The 21286-nt window shown below is 41.7% G+C and overlaps 2 long non-coding RNA genes across 4 annotated transcripts; both read left to right on the top strand.

Annotated features, from left to right (window-relative positions):
• Positions 1-1479: 1479 nt before the first annotated feature.
• Positions 1480-16120, top strand: LOC107051940. 3 transcript variants are annotated; one of them, XR_001463930.4, is made up of 5 exons: positions 1480-1734; positions 1927-1976; positions 2770-2904; positions 4491-4543; positions 9894-12742. It is a non-coding gene; the product is annotated as an uncharacterized LOC107051940 (long non-coding RNA). The 3 variants fall into 3 exon arrangements; XR_001463929.2 differs by lacking the exon at positions 9894-12742 and adding an exon at positions 16071-16120 and having other exon boundaries at positions 1516-1734; XR_001463931.2 differs by lacking the exon at positions 9894-12742 and adding an exon at positions 6213-6994 and having other exon boundaries at positions 1516-1734.
• Positions 16121-17315: 1195 nt separating this feature from the next.
• On the top strand, positions 17316-19893 carry LOC101749479. Its single transcript, XR_001463935.2, has 3 exons — positions 17316-17638; positions 18403-18657; positions 19020-19893. It is a non-coding gene; the product is annotated as an uncharacterized LOC101749479 (long non-coding RNA).
• Positions 19894-21286: the final 1393 nt, after the last annotated feature.

The following is a 21286-nucleotide window of genomic DNA, read 5'->3' on the forward strand; positions in this document are numbered from 1 at the left end:
CTTTTTCTCTCTTCTGTTTTCCCATTTGCCACCAATTGAAATGGCACAGGTTGAACACTGAACAAAGCAGTGCTTTTGTATCCACCTGCAGCACTCATGGCCAGAGCTGTCACCCTGCCCTACAGGTCTTCCCCCTGGATGAATGGAGCCTCTCAGCGTCTTGCAAAGGTGGTTTTCCAGGCTTGGCATTCCCCAGTGCAGAGCAGTGAAGAAACACTCAGAGGCCATGAACTGGTCGCTTACGCCTTGAGGCATAGCTGTGGAATGCGTCTGGCCAGCAGAAGGGTTGTGCAACATGCGCCCCGCGCCTGTGGGTGGGGAGGAAAGCTCCACTGGTGAGCAGATGTGGGGCTGTGCATCCTGGAGCACTGCTCAGCATACGGCTGCGTCAAGAAATGGCTGGAACTGGTTAGGGCAGGAGGATGGGAAGGAGAAAGCCATGCTCTTTTCTGAGCAGGAAGCAGGCTGGGAGCTGTACTGATGGCACACAGGTGGAAGCTGAGTACATACTAAGTTTCCACATGGACCACTCTGAGACCAGGAGTGCTCAGCCGGAGGATGAAGCCTACTGCAGAAAGCAGTTGTGGACATCTTCTCTTTAAAATCCTTTAGTGAATAACTACTTGGTATGAAGCACAGGAGCAGCCCTGGGAGCAGACATTGCGGGCAGTAAGAGCACAGCAGAAGGGCTTCAAGGCCGGGTTCTTACCTCACAGCCTCCCTTCGCACACTTCTCTGCACAGGGAGGCAAAAAGAGAAGGAGGAGCTCTCGCTATAATTTCATTGCAGCTATTTGCTCCTGGGATATACATGGTTGAACCTCTCAGAGAGGAGAGTCCAGGATTCCTCTCCAGTGCAAAGCTGCTTCATTGCCACCCAGTGCAACAGAGCTCTCAGCGTGGTCTCGGGGTTGCTGTTCTCCAAAAAGAAACACTGAAGGTGCCCAACCACCAAAGAGAACTCCAGGCAATGTCATGAGGTTATAAAAAACATCCATCTGAAGCCATAAAAGGACAAGGGCCCTCAGAGGGGCAGTGCTGCCCGTGACCTCAGTGCTTGGTCCATTGCTAGATGCTTCTCGATGCCCTTTTGCCTGTCTTCTTGGGGACTGTGTATGTGAACTGTGTGGGGAACCAAGCCTCCTGGCACAGAGGTCCCCTCCACCAACAGGTACCCCAAGGCTTACAGGATCTGCATTCCTTAGGGGCTCTAGCCTTAATGAGTTGTCTACTTGGAGACTTGAGAAATTTTGTCCATATTAGGTCTAAAGTAGATTAGCCAAACCATGTTAGAGCCTTGTGTTCATGTTCTCATTCAGAATTAATGCTATTTCCATTTGGCTTCATTTACTTGGCTAATGAACTAAAGTAAATCAAATCAAGTATACATTAATTCTGAGCAAGAATGTCTACTGTTTCCATAGGGAGCTATGCAGCTCCAATAACCTAAATTCATATTGCTAGTAGAAAGCTGTATGCTGAAAATTCCTGCATTGAAAAGCCCATGAGTAGTTCGCCATGTATTCTGTGATTTATACAGAACCTGAGCACCTTTCCTGAACTGGAATTTCAGGCTAACATTCCTCTATACAGCACTGCCTCATACGTAAGGCATGATACGTGCTCTGCCCTTCTCACCACCACACCACACTGCTGGTACAACCCCTGCATTCCCACAGAGCAGTCACATCCCCACAGAAAGATGACAGCTTTTTCCCTATTATTGGTGTACCAGGTAAGTTCTGGCTGTAGCAGCTCTTTTTTTTTTTTTTCATATGAATTTACTCATCAGTATCTCTTCTATATTTGCTGCTTTGTTTTTTTTTGTTTTGTTTTGTTTTGTTTTGTTTTTTGTTTTCCCCTCCAATTTGGCAGGCAACAGTCTTAGAACTTACATTAAGTATTCATGAAACCTTTTCTCTGTCAGGTGCTATTTTGTCTCTCGCTGACAACCGTCATTGAGATACTGTTTCAGCAGTGAGTATGAAATCTTCTGTGGTTCGTTTTTAATTCCTGCTCATTGATTTGTAATTCGAAAGCAGTCTGGCAGTGAGCAGTACCTAATTCCTATCAACTGGAAGGGAGGTAGCACCGCTGAAGTCTTTTTTCCCTATTTCAAGGCACTAATGAGCACCAGACAGCCCAGAGTGAGGTGTGTCCCAGATTGCAGGGCAATGATGCAGCAAAGCCAATGCACAGCGATGAGCTGCAGAACTAGAATGTTGGGAACAACATTCAAGGAGGCAATTAGGCATCTAATTCCCAAATTATGTACTTCAAAAACCCTTGTCAGCCAGAGCCTGATCCTGGAAGCACATAATCCATAACCACCTGCATTTTCAGGGTTTGAGAGCTCTTCAGGCTGCTGCAGGGTCATGGTGCACCTCCACAGAGCCTGCTCAGGCCATACAGGGCCACACAGCTCTCTGCTTCATGTGCTTCTGAGACTCCATCAGGTCAGCTGGGCACTCTTCTGCCGAGGTCCTTCGGGTTGGAATGGGGATGCTGCCACTCTGTATAAGCTTCTGGTCCCTGTGTGCTATGCCTGCTTACAGACATGCTGCAAGCTCTCCCCAGGAGGAGAGCAGGAGGTTGCAGAGGGATGAGCGCTGAGGGCTGTGCGTTGGGTCTACAGCCTCTGTCCAAGAGATTCAAAATGCAGGGTGTATTTGAACTCACAGCCAGCTAGAAATGCTGTTTATTTATTTTGCTTCACATTGACCTTTTATTAAAGGTGGAAACAACTCTGGCAAGATTTCTTTCTTCTCAGGAGGTAATCTGATCACCGGAGGGAGCATGAACGTGACACAGGAATGTCTGTGGGTATCTGAAGCAGTGCATCCCTTTGGAGATTGGTGATTTTAATCACAAAAATCTCCTGCTGTGTGCACCCTAATTATATCAGGTTGGTGTCCACTCCTTTGGTTCCAAGAAAACAAGTACTTGTACCAAATTTTCACTTCAGCTTGTCCAGGATAAGGCTTAGATGAAGACTTTTTGAAATCATTTCTCAAGGTGAAGAGCAAAAGAAGTGAAGTCATTAGTATCTGTTGCTGTCAAGTAATTATTAGAGCTGCCAAGCACAGAGTGGTAGCTATAGTCACACCCAGTGTTACCTGCATGCAGTGTGGTGATATTGCCTCGCTCTGACAGCAAATACATCTGAAAACAGTGATCAAAGTTTCAAGTGTGTCTGAAAAAGAATCTCCTCTAGAAAGAAGACTTACAGCTACCGGAGAGCAGTGTGTATGTTTGAACTGTTCTTACAGGAAAAAAAAAAAAAAGAAGAATAAAAAAATCAGATGCAAAACAAAGTCCCATTCAGATTTCCCTGCTTAGTCACTGCTGTTAGGCCCTGCTTGGTCAGGAGATGCTCATTGGGTTGGAAATGAAATGCACAGACTGAACAAATCTAATGGGCATCGAATGTTTCATTGGTCAGAGGGTCACAACCATTAGAAAATGGATTAGAGTAAAATGCAGACTGTAGTCTTCTAGGTGTGTATTTTGTAAGACACCAGAGGGTTAATTATCGACACAGTTTGATCTGGAGTCTGCTGCTGTGTAGGTCGGAAGGTCTCTGAGCTTCTCACTGAAGTTCTCTTTATGAAAAGGATTTTGCCCTTCAACAGCAGGCAGCACCTCTGCTTTAACCTTGTGGGAGAACAAACAGAAGGGGCACACTTGCTTAGCTCTTGTACCCAGTTATTTGGCAGCATATGTTATAACGTAAAGGTCTTTGCTAAAATAAAAATAACCAATCCACAATGATAGCAGGATCTGCCAGCTTGGTTTGTTGGATATTTATTGCTCACAGTGACAGTAGGCAGCATATGCACAGCATGTTTCTATTACTGACTGCTCACTGAACGGGAAGACAAAAGGGCTACATGAAAAGAAAATGTGGTAAAACATCTCCTCGCTCAGGTGGCAGCTCCTTGTCTCAACTATGTCTCTCCTATGCATTTGATAACATCTCCAAAGATTATATCTTTCATTCAGTCCTGAAATTTTAGGTCACTTTATTACCCGTTTCTGTTAATTGGTTTGCCGCTGGCAGGCTTTGAAAGTGGTGCATTTTTCTCTTATCGTACAAGCTGGAAAAGAGCCCAAAGCACGAGCTCATCAGCCAGCTGCTTGTACCTGCTGCTCTGCCTGCTGCTGCTAACTACATGCTAATAGTGCGATCTGAACCTGGGGGGGATTGGGATGAATTTGTAAATTGTGCTCATGCCAGGAAAATGAATGAGACTTACACAGATCACAAAGAGAGCAGCTGCTTTTAGACGAGATGAATCACCATGTTACATGTTAGTCGGGGTAATAAAATATATTTCCTCCCTTGAATTTTTTTGGAGGCATGTGATTATGTGGCAACTATAACATGAGAAATGTTTTCAAAGCCACCTGAGATGGAATAACGAGATTCACTATTTTTGAATAGATTTATGTTTGAACACATTCAACATTTCTCTTGTGTGTTTCTTTTAGAGGTCTCTTCACATATTGCGTACTCATTGGAAGACAGCATGCTTAAATATTTTGTAAGTTTTTTTCCTCTTTCCTCTGCTAATTATGAGGGTCTCCTCAGCAGTAGAGAGCAGAGTTCTACATCTTAAAAGGTTATGTATTAAATATAACCAGGGCAACTGAATAGTATGAGAGTAAATCAAGATAACTTGAAATTCTAATATGATGTAAAGTAAAGCAGACTCAAGCGTGTTTATTAAGAACGATTGATTGAAGCTAGTTCTAAGTGTGGATGAAGTATAGTTCTAAGTATGGTGTGCTTTAAGCTTGTGGGGAAATGATTAAGACATAAAAGAACAGGCTGAAGGCATGGGTTCTGTGCTTAACAAAAAATCAGAGAAGAGTCAAACAGATGAGCAGAAGTGGGGATTATTTTGAAAAGCACATCAGTGCCACTCTCTGTGGCATTTCTGTGGTACCAGGGCAGGCAATGCCCTTCCACACTGCTTTTCCCTCTCCTGCCCCCACCCAAACCAAGCCTGGAGTGGATGTCTGGGGAGGCTGCGTCTGGGAGCTCACCCAGAGCTGGGGACACAGAGCTGCCCTACCACACCAATGCCAGCAAACACGGCCCGAGGATTTGAGTCCTTTTCCCATGACCAAAATGTGCTGGACAGGGCAAGCTGATCTAGTGATCTTGGAAAAAATCTTTCCCCAAAGTCTTAATGCTTTCTGAGTAACTCATAGATTTTCTTTCATGTAAAAAACCACTGGCATTAGAAACTTTTCTTACTTGACCTCATGAGGCATAAAACAACATGAACTACAACTTAGTGTAGTTATATTTAACCACAGAAGACTTCTCCAGAAGCAGTAGCCCAGACAACATGCTGAAGGTGTGACTGAGAAATGCAAGGAACGCCCTGTGGTGAAAACAGAGGGCAGCAGGTTCTGCAGGAGGTACTGCAGCTGCAGAACATCCCAGACCACGCGAGAACCACCATGGCATGTCTTAGGGTCATCTCAGCCCACAGTCATCTTCTCAGCAAGATCTAAGAGTAACCTCTTAGGGACACAGCAGTGAAATTCACTGTATCAATTTCTGTACAACTCATCAGTTAAAAGAAAGAAAGAAAGAAAGAAAGAAAGAAAGAAAGAAAGAAAGAAAGAAAGAAAGAAAGAAAGAAAGAAAGAAAGAAAGAAAGAAAGAAAGAAAGAAAGAAAGAAAGAAAGAAAGAAAGAAAGAAAGAAAGAAAGAAAGAAAGAAAGAAAGAAAGAAAGAAAGAAAGAAAGAAAGAAAGAAAGAAAGAAAGAAAGAAAGAAAGAAGGAAAGAAAGAAAGAAGGAAAGAAAGAAGGAAAGAAAGAAGGAAAGAAAGAAGGAAAGAAAGAAAGAAAGAAGGAAAGAAAGAAGGAAAGAAGGAAAGAAAGAAGGAAAGAAAGAAGGAAAGAAAGAAGGAAAGAAAGAAGGAAAGAAAGAAAGAAAGAAAGAAAGAAAGAAAGAAAGAAAGAAAGAAAGAAAGAAAGAAAGAAAGAAAGAAAGAAAGAAAGAAAGAAGGAAGGAAAGAAAGAAGGAAAGAAAGAAGGAAAGAAAGAAAGAAAGAAAGAAAGAAAGAAAGAAAGAAAGAAAGAAAGAAAGAAAGAAAGAAAGAAAGAAAGAAAGAAAGAAAGAAAGGAAAGAAATCAGCTATTGAAAGCCTTTTTTTTTTCTTTTTTTCTTTTCTTTTTTTTTCTTTTTTAATTAGAAAGTTGGAGCAAAGGGCAGCATTTAAGCACGTGAAAAGTACAAAAAACAAGTAAAGCAGGGTCTTCACTAGAGCTGGCTTTGCTCAGTACTACGAACCTACCTCCACTTCCCTGCCACTGCAGCTGCACCTCTTTAGAGGACATCTGTGCCATTCTGTACCATTGCTTCTGGCTGGAGGATGCTCTATTCACAGAGTTCTTCCCAAGCCATAGTTTCAGAGGGTGAGTTCTGCTTGTGCATTTCAAGTTTTGGGCGCTGGCCACATCTGAGTGAGATGTTCCCATTCCTGCACACACATCACAGCTGGATGATGACGCTCTGAAATGTTTCACATACTGAAGGAATGTATTGCTATTGAAGAATTACTATGGAAACACAAGTACCTCCAGAGACAAGCATATTTTGTTTAGTTTTTGTGTAACTATACTTTGTGTAGCCTTGCAATGTAGTACTGCCTCCTATTAAGAGGGCGTAAGCTTTGCACGTCGTCAGGGTTGCTCTGTCTGAACTTCTGAGCTGTTCCCAACTTGAGGGTCCAGAGGAGCATGGAAGAGTGAGCGCACCCCCAGGAAGTGGAACAGAAAGCTAAGCACGTATATTACAATTTTAATACTATTACTGCTATAATTATGACCTTTTCTGTAACAACAACATCTGAACAAATAACAATTATTGAATTAGACTGAAGATTTAGGTTCAACAAGACTAAGTGCCAGGTCCTGCACTTCGGCCACAACAACCCCAGGCAACGCTACAGGCTTGGGGCAGAGTGTCTGGAAGACTGTGTAGAGGAAATGGACCTGGGGATATTGGTCAATGCTCAGCTGAACATGAGCCAGCAGTGTGCCCAGATGGCCAAGAAGGCCAATGGCATCCTGGCTTGGATCGGAAATTGTGTTGCCAGCAGCAGCAGGGAAGTTATTGTCTCCCTGTACTCAGTCTTGGTGAGGCTGCACCTTGATTGCTGTGTTCCTTTTTGGGCCCTCCAATGCAAGAAAGACACTGAGGCCCTGGAGTGTGTCCAGAGAAGGGCAATGAAGCTGTGAGGGGTCTGGAGCACAAACCTTGTGAGGAGCGGCTGAGGGAGCTGGGATTGTTCAGTCTGGAGAAGAGGAAGCTCAGGGGAGACCTTATGTAGGGGAGACCTTATTGCTCTCTGTAACTACCTGAAGGGAGATTGTAGTGAGCTGAGGGTCAGCCTCTCCTCTCGTGCAACCAGTGATAGGACTACAGGGAATGGTTTCAAGCTGCACCAGGGGAGATTCACACTGGACATTAGGAAATAATACTTCTCTGAAAGAGTGGTCAGGCACTGGAATGGGCTGCCACGGAGGTGGTGGAGTCACTGACCCTGGAGGTGTTCAAAGAATGTTTGGACATTGTGTTGAGGGACATGGTTTAGTGAGAGCCATTGATGATGGGTGGATGGTTGGACTGGATGATCCTGTGGGTCTTTTCCAACCTTAGCGATTCTATGATTTACATTATAATAAAAATATGTTCTTGGGTCTACTTATATATATAAGACATACTTCCCTTTGCCCACAAAGAAGACTTTGAGCATAATGATTTTTATTTCATGGACAGAAAATGAAAGGTTTATTGGCGTTTTGCAAGACAAGCCCTCAAAGCTCATAGCCCCAGTACCTAGGAAGACTGCATGGCTGCACCAGAACTCAGTATTTCCAATTGTGAGCTGCCCCAGAAAGCTATGGCTATTGGCAAGTCTGAGGGTCACAGAATGGAGAAAAAGAGACATTTATCTATGATATTTTGGCTAGTGAGCCCAAGGCCAGCAGATATTATAATAATCATATCAACACTTTTCTTCAGGAAAGGGAGGATATAGATTGAACAGCACAATGAGCTGCCTGTCTGGGGCCTTGGAAGACAAAAGGTTTTGTTACACAGCTCTGCACTGAGAGCCATCATCCACGTGAATACCTCCAGGTCAAAAAACAACTTTCTTATCACTAAAAACAAGATGCTGAAGTCACAATAAGGAAATTTTGGCTGTAGGTGAAAGTGCTGTGCTTCCATTTGGGAAAATATGTGTTTATATGTTAAAATGAGTCCAAATCTAAGAAACACCGTAGTGCTGCTGTAAATATCAGAGGACCAATGGCCTGTTTGAAAAGTCAGGGAAGAGTGGAAAATTCATTATAGCTCTGGCAGAAGGAGGTGGATGTGGGAAGAGAGAGTTTTCATTACAGATACCATCTGATGGTAGTCTTACCAGGAAATAACTGTAAATCTGTATTTTTGAAGGCAGATTTCCAGCCTAACAGAGCTACTACTGCTGTCCTCTGAGAGCTGCTATGCCTCTGAGAGCACCACGTGCTGTGCTGTGTGCCATAAAGGCAAAATTGGACTGTCATGTAAAGTGAGGGCTTTGCTTAAACAGATCATATCAACACACACTGCACATATGGGGATACAAGTATGCACACAGCGTGCACAGGCAGGGCGCAGAGCAAGCTTACAGGGAAATGAACCTTTATTTCTTATTGTTTTCTATTGCCTGAAATACCAGGATGCCAACTGGAAATTATGAATGCCTGCACACTGATGTACACATCCACATCACTCCAAAGCACTTTGAAAATAACTGCACATACAACAAACTCTACTGCATGATAATTGTCACCAGCAGATGTTTTGTGCAGTGCTAACTGCTCCCACAGAAACATCCTACTGTATATCCACCACCTCAGAAGTAAAATTTTCTTCTTTTTCTGCTCCAAATGTGTACATAATTTAAATTTAGTCCTTATTTGCAGTTTCTGGATCCAAAGTTAATTACACTACCCTATGCACATGCTAGAAGACCTATGGACATTGCTTTGAGAACACACCAGAAAGTACTCTGACAGCTTCAGGATCTGTACTGAGTGTGGTGGGCTTAGATATATTTCTCAAAGAAATCCACCTGTGTTAGAATCTGATGCAAACAACTAGAACACACACCATCTAGCCTGAAACATGTAATTTGCATCTACATTAACCTCAGAGAGATGTACTCACTCACTCACTAAGTGGTCTTTCTCTGGGAAGAAGAGTTCAAGTCTATCCTCTTAAGTAGGCAGTAATTACATTAAGAAATGCAACATTAAATGTAGCATTATTGTTGTTTTGGATTTAAATGAGGAGGATAAAGACAAAATACAACAAGCCTATTCTATCAGGGCTGACGTTAATGCTTTATTCCTTACTCAAACCATCCTCCAAATCCTGCCTCTGTCTGGGTCCTATTAGTGTTCTCCTGATTTAGATGGGTTGATAAAGTTTCCACTGTGTTGTAGCTGGTGTAAAAATGCTCTCTTCTGTCCTTCTTGGGAATCTGATGCAAGACAGCTGCTCTGAGTATCTTCCATGCACTTCCATTAGATTTGAAAGTCTCCACCCCACCCCCTTAATCTGTTAAGTTTTTAAGTACTAGTGCAGTTATTGTCATGACGCTCCAAGACTGTAAGACAGTCCAATGTCCATAAAAATCCACTGTCACTTGAAGAAAAAAAAACCTGAACATTTCATAAGGTTTGGGATACTCAAAAATTTACTCAGGATCCTTTTCTGTGCATGAGGGGGGAGGGAAGGAACACAAAAGAGCATGTTTTTCACTAATTGCATTACTTTTTATATAAAAGGTTTCACCTCTTCCTTCCTTGCATTTCAACAGCAGTCACACACCTGGAGAACACAAGGCAGTAAGAAAATTCTGTGTTCTCACTAGGTGAAAAAGTAAGTATTAGAATCTCAGCTAAAACAGAAGATCATCTGCTCTGAATTCAAGCTGATCCACAGACTTGACACTGCGTGCCAACACTAAGGAAAGCTTAGATGGTGATACGCCAATCCATAATGTCAAAACTGAGTATGGGAGTATGATGAATGTTATGATGAAAACTGAGTATGTTTTACCACTGCATGCTGCTGCACTGCTGAGTAAGCCCACTTTGTATCTCACAGAAGCTGGGCAGATATATAATTGGATATCAAAGAGAGAAAGCTTTGATAGAGACATTTTGTAAATTTGTATAAGCAGAGCATTTATTTTAAAAAAACAAACAACTAAAAAAAAAAAAACAAAACAAAAACCAACCAACCAAAAAACCCACCTTCCCTGGGCTAAATTCACAGCTGAGGTGGAATTTGGGGTTAAAAGCAGTATGAAAAAAAAAAAAAAAAAAGAAGATACTCCTTCAGGAATGCAGAAAACTCAGGCTCTGAGTTTGATTGTGCTCCGCTTATGAACCACTGTAAGAAGACATCACATCTGCTCCCGGTACGGAAATTGAGCTTGGCATCAGATGCATGTGTGCCTCTTTTCAACTCCAACAGTCCGGCAGCTGGGATGAAGCACAGCATTACAACCACTGGAAAAATACAAACAGCGATTTGCAGTTTCTGGCCAATGGCTCCACCTGCTCTGCGTGGCAAAGGCCCCATTCCTCACCTCACCCTTAAAACTGTCAGTAGGCACTTTAGTGCATGAGGTGGAGAGTATCACTCAGAGTAGGAGAGAGAGGTTCTGCTGGAGGACCACCCTCCCCAGGCTCAGTGCAGCACCCACACAGAACTCATCAAAACCAATGTGAAAAAGCTGCAAGATACATCCAATGGCTGATTTACAAAGCAGATTTTTTCCTTCTCAACACTTTTTTCAGTAATGTCCATTATCAATATTTGGTCCTGTCAAAATGACTGTATGTTGAAGATGTGTTGTTGCTGTAAGTAGAACATACACATGGGCAGCCAGACATCAAAAACACAGGCAGAAACTAAGTCATGTGATGCTTTTAGTGCAATCTGTGCTGACAACTAAAATGTGTACTTTTTTATGGACAGATGAAAAAGAAAAACGTGAAGTTATTCTCTAGTACTGGTGTTAATGTATGGGGAGCATTTCAGAGAGCATGAATCTTGCAGGGACTAGCAAATGTTATCTACCAGCTGATGAGTTTCCTGCATTAATGGATTGGCTGCTCTCCAGACTGAACCTCCTGTATGAAAATAGGCACATTTGTGAAGAGTTTACTCAGCAAATTCTTCCTTTTCAACAAAGAAACTAACACCTTCCCAAATCTTTGTAGTGTTTGTGTTACAATGGCAAATGAATATACATGTGCAGACAATGCTAAATCCTAAACTGGTTTCTTGGAGAAATTCAGTTATCATAGACGGCGTTATATTTTGCTTTTCAGATACTAATAATGCTTTAACTTTTGGCCTCAAGCAAAGGGGAAAGGATGAACAGTTGTGTTGTTTATGGAATATGGAATTAACCTTATACTCTGAAGTAATAACTTGTGCAAGATTTGGGGAGGAATAGCAGGGGCAGAGGGAAGTGAGGAAAGAAAAAGGACCGAAAAACATTCAGAGAGATACACTGTTTGTAAACACATTCCAGGACATGGCCATCCCCTGTGGATGCATCTGACCAGGCTAATGAGTAAGTCCACGGTGCCTGTTAAGCAACTGTATTTTGTTCCTGCCAGAAGTTATTTACTTCCACCAAAGTGACTTCTCTTTGAAGTTGTTCCTTTCTTCATAGTTACTGAAATAAAAAAAGAGTGGGAAACAAAAGTAGGAACCTTGCCTTGCTGAGGTGGCGGTATCACTGAAACCACAAAAGATAAATGCTCAGAAATCCTGGGGGAACAGAGAGTCAGAACCTGAAGTTTTAAGATAGAAGTTCCCTAATCAGACCCCACAACTAAATATTACTGAGCTTTGCACACTTGAAATCCTAACTTGAATCCTCATAACAAGTTTGAGGATCATTTCAATCTAGATGTGCAGGAATATAGCAGTGCTCAGCTGTGCTGTGTGTTAGGACGCTGAACAGAGTAATTTCTTAAGTGGCAGGGAAATTCAGTTTGTCCTATTCAGAAAACTTCTCAATTTTCTGGCTCATTAGCAGCATCTACCTTCATTTTGCATAACAAATAATGCCTGTGCAACTGCTGTTATTAAATTTGAAAAATAAAATCTATAGAAGTGATGTAAACTTCTCAACTAATGGCAAACACATTCCTTACAGGTTTTAAAACTTGATGTTTGCTCAGTAATGTCATAGTGCTAATTCTGAAGTTTTTAGTGGAAAACTGAATATTTTGGCAAGTATTTCTAAGAAGCATTACTAAACTGAAACAACTCCAACCAAACTCAGGCAGTGCATTAAACAGAATTTTGATGTGCATAAGTTGGCATAAGAAGGAATTATTTTGGCTGCTCCCTATGTCAACTGGGTGAAATGAAAAACCCACTCCGTGCTAAATGCAAAAATTTTTGCCCTAGCAGGCAGCACTGACTGCCCTCCTGTCAATGACTCTTACAGAGATGTCCAAGTCCTCTGAGGAGAAGCAGGGGAAGGCAGCACATCTTGAACAAAAAGAGGAGATGCAGTTCCTCAGCACAGGACTAATAAATAGAGTGAATAAATAATTGCTTCACTTAGAAGCAGTTTCTGAGTTTTAGCAGTTGATAAGGAAAATGGTCACAGTTTTCTATCTCCAAAACTACCATACTCCAGCAAGTTGCAAAAGCCTCTGATACACAGGACAGACTTCCATCCTGAGCTCTCTCTATCCCAGAGAAATAAAAACTGAAGATATATTTTAAGCTTTTCTTCAACATTAAAGTATAACACTACTACTGCCATGTGTTACTACAGTGACATAAATTAACACGCAGTATCTGCAGGAACCTCTCCTTGAAGTTGTTCCATTGGGTTAAAATACTGGTTTAGGTCGCAGTTTAATGATATCTCCAGTTTATAGGAATTTAAACACACTTCCATACCTCATGGGCCCCTCACTGTAAGAAAGACATCGAGGCCCTGGAGCGTGTTCAGAGAAGGGCAACAAAGCTGGTGAGGGGTCTGGAGCACAGGCCTTATGAGGAGCAGCTGAAGGAGCTGGGATTGTTCAGTCTGGAGAAGAGGAGGCTCAGGGGAGACCTTATTGCTCTCTATAACTACCTGAAGGGAGGTTGTAGTGAGCTGGGGGTCGGCCTCTTCTCTCGTGTAACTAGTGATAGGACTACAGGGAATGGCTTCAAGCTGCCCCAGGGGAGATTCAGGCTGGACGTTAGGAAACACCACTTCTCTGAAAGGGTGGTCAGGCACTGGAATGGGCTGCCCAGAGAGGCGGTGGAGTCACTGACCCTGGAGGTGTTCAAGGAATGTTTGGATGTTGTGTTGAGGGACATGGTTTAGTGAGAGCCATTGGTGATGGGTGGATGGTTGGACTGGATGATCCTGTGGGTCTTTTCCAACCTGGGTGATTCTATGATCCTATGATCTTGTTTATATTTGGGAACATGAAACTGAGTATCTGGAAAATTATACCTTATTTGAAAATATGAATGCAGGACGTTGGAAATGAATACCCTCAGGAATACATACAGCAAGGACAGGGCTGAATATATTCACAATGACTATTTCAAAACAACTTTTATGTGCCGTGGCCAGAGACATAAAATATATCAAGAGAGTCTTGACACTAACTATTCTGCCAGAGATGAATGGTGGAATAAATGAGGCAGTGTAATGGAGGGAGTCCATTCATTCCTAGTCACAATAAACTAGAGCTCAACTTCTTTATGAGTTGGCTGTTGGCAAGGAATATAAAGTCGGCATATCCAGAGCACCTGAGGACAAATCTGAAATACAAGTGCTACCTCACTAAAGCAGCCCAATAGACCCAATGGATATCAGATTGTACCTATAGAACCAAAATAGGTAGTATTTCCAGGGCTCTTCTTCAGTGCCTTTGACACTGATTAAATTCTGTCTATGTATGCAAACAGATCCAGCTGATAGAAGAGCTGTCACAGTCCCTATGAATCCAGTAAATTTTTTCCAGCTCACCAGTCCAGCTAACAAAACATCCGGCATCAGAATGCATCCAACTTCTAAGAAAAGGCCAAACATGATGCTGCTCAGAGACAGATGGGATCTATCCCCCTGCAGATGGTGAAGGTCCTTTTTCAACAGTGACTGGTTGGGATGAGCTCACTTAGTTGACAGTGCATCCAACAGCCAGATGCTAGCTCAGCAGGTACAGGAGTGGCAGGACAACTCTAAGGAGGTGGAGGCACATCTGGAGCTTGTGGGTCCAGCTGCTGTGGGGAAACATGTTAGTAGGTGGCAGAGCAGTTTGTTCCCTGGGAGCAGGGATGCTGCTGACTCAGGGATCCACAGCTGCCTCTGGACAGCTGAGTTGAGGTTTGTGATCTAGATCCCACTGTGTTTGTTTTGCCCATGCAATGAGACTGCAGTAAATTACAGCAGTAAGGATGACCTAATGAGGTGGGGTGCACAGAGACCAAACACACTCACCAGTGTGCACTGACACAGTCCTCATGATGGGAAGGTTCAACTGGTAACAAGACCAGTACCAGAGGATGTAGATGTAGTCAAGAACCAAATAGAACCCCCACATTCATCTGATTTGCATTGATTTAAAGAACATTCCTTTGTGGTTTTAGCAATGAATGGATTGAGATGAGTTTTGAGGAAGGGCACTGTAAAATGAGATTAACAGAAGACCTTTATTGGGCAGGTTTCTTTGATAGTGTCTAAAAGAGATATTAAGTACAGAATTAACTACACATTATTCAAAGTAAAATTGGACTATAATCAGTAAAGACTATCAGTTCATGTTAAACAAAGGATGATTTATGTAATTGTTTACTTGGCTTGTGCAGTGCTCCAGACAACTGAATGGGAGTCAGGATACAGCTGCCTTTTATGTTCACGCCCTAGATGGGAGGTAAACACAGAATTTTGTGATTTGGTCATGCAGAAGAACAGCCGGTTTTAGCAATTGGATGATACTTTGTTGGTTATGCACATGATTTGTCAAACGTTTGAGGTGTTCCAGGAGGGTAGGGCATCCAAGCCATTCAGTCTATATATTGAATGAACACTAGAGAAGTAACACCAGCAAGAAAAGCACCAACAAGAACACAGGATCTTGGACTGTCAGAGCAGATTAAAAAGACAACTGTGCCTGTGTCCTATCAAATGAGAGTCTATAGAGAGAATCTTTAACACAAATGGAACAAAAGTTGAGCTTAGCAGAGCCATCTCTAGTGTGCAAAAGGACTGCAAGCATATTTAGGATACAACTTTACTCCTAAACATAATCAGAGTGCACACACACAGACATTCAGTGCAGTGGTAACCCCACCCTACAACATTGTTCACAGGAGTATCTCTAGAGATTTAATGGCCCTGTGGGGCCACGATAAGCTACTGCAGCTGCTAGAATCACTCAGGGAGTTGTGACATCTCCAAGGCACAGAGTCCACCTTGTTTATGGCAAGGAGTTAGGATATTGCACATCTTCTCTTTGCATTTGGTGTTGATTGCAAGGCTGACAATTAGCAATAAAAAATAAGAACAATGTAAAGCAATTAACAAGATAATTAAGCTGACAAGGGAGGTGAATAAAACCGATGCAAAATGTAGTCAACCTGATAAGAGACATACAAATTTTTGTCTCCAATGACTTCGGTTAAAAAGATCCTTTAAAAGGTCTATTTCTGAATCAGAGAAAACTGGGATTGTATGGAATATCTTCACATATCATCACAACTGCAACACAAGGCTAGGATCATACAATGGACAAACCTGAAAGACTGCATCAAAGTTGTACTGCTATTCGGTATCTCACATGGAAGCTTTTGCAATTTTGGAAAAATATATGTGCTAGACATGGCATCTCCCCTAGACTTGCTGCTTAGAAAGGATTATGCTCCTTCTTTGTCACATGTGTAATACTGACAAAACATTTTCTTTAATCTGACATTGGCTTCCTATTCTAATTTTCCTTCTTTCCACACTCAGACAGGATTTCCCTGCCAATAGGAAATCAGTAGAAAATCTCTCATCAGCTGGAAAAAGTAATTAAAGAAGAGAATTAGACAATTTTAATGTATGGAAGAACAAACTTTCCTGGAATCTGACTGCTAGCAAAATCTTAGCTTGCAACTGCCTTCACGTCCTGTCCTTGCAGTGTAAGTAGGACACGGAAAATACAACATTTTTACGAAGAGCGGAAATTCTAGCTAGAAAAGTTTTTCACATTTTGAAGTTTGACTTTGCTTTAAACTGGATAAAAGCCTAAAAATTCAAGTTTCTTCCTAGTAAAATGCCAAAGCATTTTCCAAGCTGCTTGGTTTCAATGTAATATACTTTTCAAAAGCTGTTCCAAAAAGCCAGTGAAAACAACTGCATTTTTTCCATTTTTAAACAATTCGTGTGCACCCTTTTTCCTTAATAAAGTATTTTGTTGCAAATGCACATTTCAGAGCAATGTTATTCTGCAGTCTGTCCAGTGAGTTCCAAGCTGGTCTTTCAGGTCTCATTGCTCCAGATTTCCCCAAACTGTTGCTCTCTGCAATTGCAACAGTGGGGAGGGAGGAGTCAAGGAAATGGATTTCTACAATGATTTTAGTATGTGCTTAAGAAGAGTCTTTTCTTAGTAAATACCAGCATGGTATTTTCCAGCCCAACAATCAGCAAGTGACAACGGAGCAATTCCCACCATGGATGTCAGAGCCCCACACAGACTGTGTCCACACCACAGACTTCAGCAGCTCCATAGATACCAGGGTGTGGTACTGAGCAATGTGCAGCTGGTAGGCATTACTTACGGACAATTTAGCAAATTAGGCCAATGCTGCACATGAATGTTGGTGCACCAGGAGGGGCAGAATGAGGCTTTCCCCTCAGAGCTGTTGCTGGTGATGCAGGAAAGTGCCTTGAGAGAGGCTCCGCTGACTCCAGAGAGCTTGTAAGTGCAGGGGGAGATACCTGAGCATCTGACGAGGCAGGACAAGCCTCCATGATCACAGTACTCTTCGCTAGTTAAGTGTTCACAGCAATTACTGACCTGTTTGCTTTTCATTTGTCACTGGGGTTTGATTAGCAGGTATTTGGTCATACAATCCTTTGAGATTTGCCTCGTATTGATGGAAGAATAGGAAACAGGTTAATCCTTTAAAGTACTTCAATATAATAAAAGATAAAACTGAAACAGGAATATCCCGCTTCTATTTAAAAGACACAATGCTATCAGATGAGGAACGATCTCAATGCTTCACACAGGCAGGATCCTGCAGCACTGACAGGAGCTAAGATGCCCAGGGTGAGAGCTCCTGGACTCAAACCTTTTGCTCCTGACACATTCCCCTCTTTTACAATGGTAAGCGTATAATCTGCTTAGTGACTGCAGTGATCTCATAGAGGATTTTAAATGGGCTGGGCTGCAGGAAGACTCTGACCCAACAGTGTTTACTTTAGCCCATCTGACGGATTGCAAGTCCCCATGAAGTAATCCAGTTGGAGTGAAATCCAGATGGCTCCAATCTCTTTTCCACTAAGGAGTTCAGTTAATATGTAAAATTAATAAGGTGAGCTCGAGTTATGTTAGGAAGCAGAAAAAATACATGTTCAATAGTAACAGAATTGGCTAAATAATGTTGGACCAGTAACAGGTTTTGTGATGTTTGTAGAAGATATTAAAGCATTTGTTTTCATCTGAAAATGGCCTAGGTGGTTGGCAAATATTCTTCCTAAGAACTTGGGATTGTAGAGGACACAGTCTTATCACCAGACACAGCCTCCTTCCCACAGCTTGAGAAATGAGTGAAAGTCAGGCAGTTTGCAGCCGGGTGGCAGCTGGGTAGGCTGGATGGGTACAGCAAGGGAAGTCTGGGTGCCCCTCTGTATTGCATTAAAATCACCAAGGTTAAGAACAGACCTGAGCTTCCAGCCCTCCTCCAGACCTCCTCCAGTGTTTGCTCCACGATTCATTTCTAATGCTGCTACACCAAAAGAAAACAGATCTCATCTGAGGTAAGGCATCTACTGCAGAACTAATATTTTAGGTCAGGAGGTTTTCTCCTAAACATCTCCTGTCTAGGAATGTTTTGACTTTGAACAAAAAAACCTGTATGAGATAAATGTATCAGTATATTAATCTGGAGGTTTCTAAAGATTTTCTGTTTTGAAATGAAATAATTTACAAAGTGCAGATTAAAGGCTTAACAATATGCATAAAAATTACCTTGAATAAGAAATAAAGACAACACAGTCAGATGCTATACTTAATTGACAACTGATGCTTACCTACAACCAAGCTGCCCCAGTTCAGCCAGTTCTATTGACTTCCCAGAAGGAACTCTTCCGGCCCATGCTCTCCCAGTACTGCAAAGCATCGTGGCAGGAAGTGAAGGACAAGATTTTAGGTCAGGTCCCTGATGCTATTAAGGAGGTATCCAGCTGGACCTGCTGGTGATTCATGCACCCAACAGCAGGAGATGTGACTGAATCAGGATGGCAAGAAACAAATGCAGATACCAACGTGGGACTGGCACATCCTTACACGTAACTTTTGGGTTCTGCAGGAAAGTGGAGGATTCCAGGAAAGGTGAGATTTTTCATAAAGTAGAAGTGAAAAGATTTGGTCAGTGTGTAAGAAAGGGTATATTCCAGTACTATTTTTTTTAAGAGAGTTTTTCTTTCAAAGTGTCATTCTTGTATATGCCAGTTAGTTGGCACTATTTTTTCCCCCACTAGTTTGTCCAGCAGAAATGTCTGGAAGAAAAAGGAAATGTCAGAAAGAAAAATGTCTGTTTGGGTTATGGATCAGAAAAATATGGTACACAATCACTACAGTGTGACAAGTTAACGTGTGATTTGAGTAGTATGAATTTGATATCTGAGTAATAATCACTGGGATAGCATTTGTTAAAGATAAGGTGACTCAAACTCATGTTTTGTTTCCTACAGGTCCCACCGTTGCTGTCATTTCCACAAAAATACTTTGAAAATTGATACATAATCTCATTATTTATGAAAGACTCTCTCACAAATTCCTTTCTGTGTAAAACCAGTGTGTAAAACCAATATTTTCTTCTTTAATCCCTTTGTAAGTTATAAGAAATCTGTTCTATTTTAAATGGCAGAAAGCACCTTTCAACACCAAGGCAGCATGTAAGTCAAGCTCTCACCCTAGATCAAGAAATTACCAGCTGGCAGTGGAGGGAGCATAACAACAATTAAAGTCAACTCATCACTCTCCTCATCCTCCCTCACTTTCCTCCTTCAGCTGTCTCTGCATTAAAGCTGGCAAAATATCGACAGCCATTAGACAGCTGGCACACAGAGTCCTGTCACTTTATCATGCAGTATTACATGAGTCTATATGACAAAAATGAAGATACAAATGTGTCATCTGCTAAAACTGTATTGTCATTTTGTCTCCTAATAAATAATGGTGGTTAAGGGGTATTTTTACTTTGGTTACTAGTATATGTCAAAACACATCACCACCTATCCACTGCCATGGTTACCCACAAGAATGAACTCAAATGTGAACATGCCATAATCACATCCATTGTCTACTATTCCTTGCACCTCTTCTATCTGTTGGACTATTCACTTAGTGACATTTGAGAGGAGGAAAAGGATCTTCAGCTTCTTGGTATGGGCATGTTTAGGGCCATCCATGAGAGCGAAGCATCTTATTGCTCCTGCAGTGTGAGCAAAGAGGGATTAATTATGAGTTTCAGAACATGGACATGAAAAAAGCAACCATGTGGGTTTGGAAATACTGTCAATAGGAAAAACCAAAACAATTAAAAAAACCTTTATCCTGCTGTGAGGAACCTTCTGTGTTTCATTTACACCTTTTGAATATACCATGGTCTTTGAAGTCTGTTCTTCCAGCTTAATCATCGTGAGAGAGAGAGTAGCAGAGAACTTCAGTTGTCCATTCACTTTCATTTAGGATTCGTGTTTCGAGGAGAGATTCATGGTGATGAAAATACAACTCAGGAAGCTGTCCAAAGCTCTACTAGCCAACAGAGGACCAAAGTAACAAAGACTGTAACAGTGCAGTCACTTTAATTGCTGTCAGAGTCCATACATCAAAAAAAAAAATCCAGGATTGAAACTCACCAACCTCAGTGACAGATCAGAAAGCCAACATTACTGTATTGCAACACTGGATGCATGGGAGATGTCTCCAAGCATGCACACCCAGGAGCTAAAGCACACAGATTATATACATTCAGGATGTGAACACTGATACAATTCACTTATTCCAAGAACTGCTATACATATTAAAAATCTAATCTAATAATACATCCACACTGTGTTAATGTTCAGCTCTTGCAAGAGGACTGTGGTGGTCACGGGGTTCCACTGGGAGGTGTTATCCAGGCAAAAGATCGTGTGTTATGTAGGCCAGGTCACATATTTGGTCAAGAACTTATTTACAAAAAACATGGCTGATGATTAGGTTCCCAGTTAACACACTGATCTTGTTATAGTGCTGATATTATCTGCCCTAGAAGGGCATAGTGTACTTACTCAAGGCTTGTGGAATATTGAGACTCTGTTTTTAGGTGCCAGATGTCCTGCTTATCTAGGAAAACCTTCCCTAGACAGAAAGTCAGTTCGCTTAAGAGTTTGAATTAATTGCTTGAAGGCCCTGAATTTATTGCCAGGTATCAGCATCACCACGTTTTCTGCTTTCTAAATTCCCATGTTGTAATATAAGTTCCACACTAAGAATTTTAGCAAGAAGATATAGGATATCCTAATGGTAGAAAGTAAGTTTGGAAACTGTGTAAATGCAACTCAAACTCTGGATCATATTTTTGGTACAATACAGATAAAACAGGTTTAAAGCTCAAATTTTACAGCCTTCAAGCCTAGTTGCTTTTCTACTAGGAGCACAGAAGTAGGTGCCTCTGAATACTCTGATCAGGAAATTACCATTGTAACAATTGCTTTTAATGGGATATAGGTTTGCTAGTAACAGCGTGAAATGCCAAAAAGATTGATGAGAAGGAGCCCAAGACACATGAAATTAATAAATCACAGTTACATAGCAACTAAATCCGTAAGTTGTCTTTGCCAAGACACAGCACAATGTAAAATGTTATTGCTTTGTCCTGTAATATGTTTTAAATGCCTTAACCGTGAGAACTGCACTGCTTACCCATGAGGTTATATATTTTACTGCATAATGATTCTCAGCATAATGGAAG

Source organism: Gallus gallus, chromosome Z, assembly GCF_016699485.2.
Source record: "Gallus gallus isolate bGalGal1 chromosome Z, bGalGal1.mat.broiler.GRCg7b, whole genome shotgun sequence".
Lineage (NCBI taxonomy): Eukaryota > Metazoa > Chordata > Aves > Galliformes > Phasianidae > Gallus > Gallus gallus.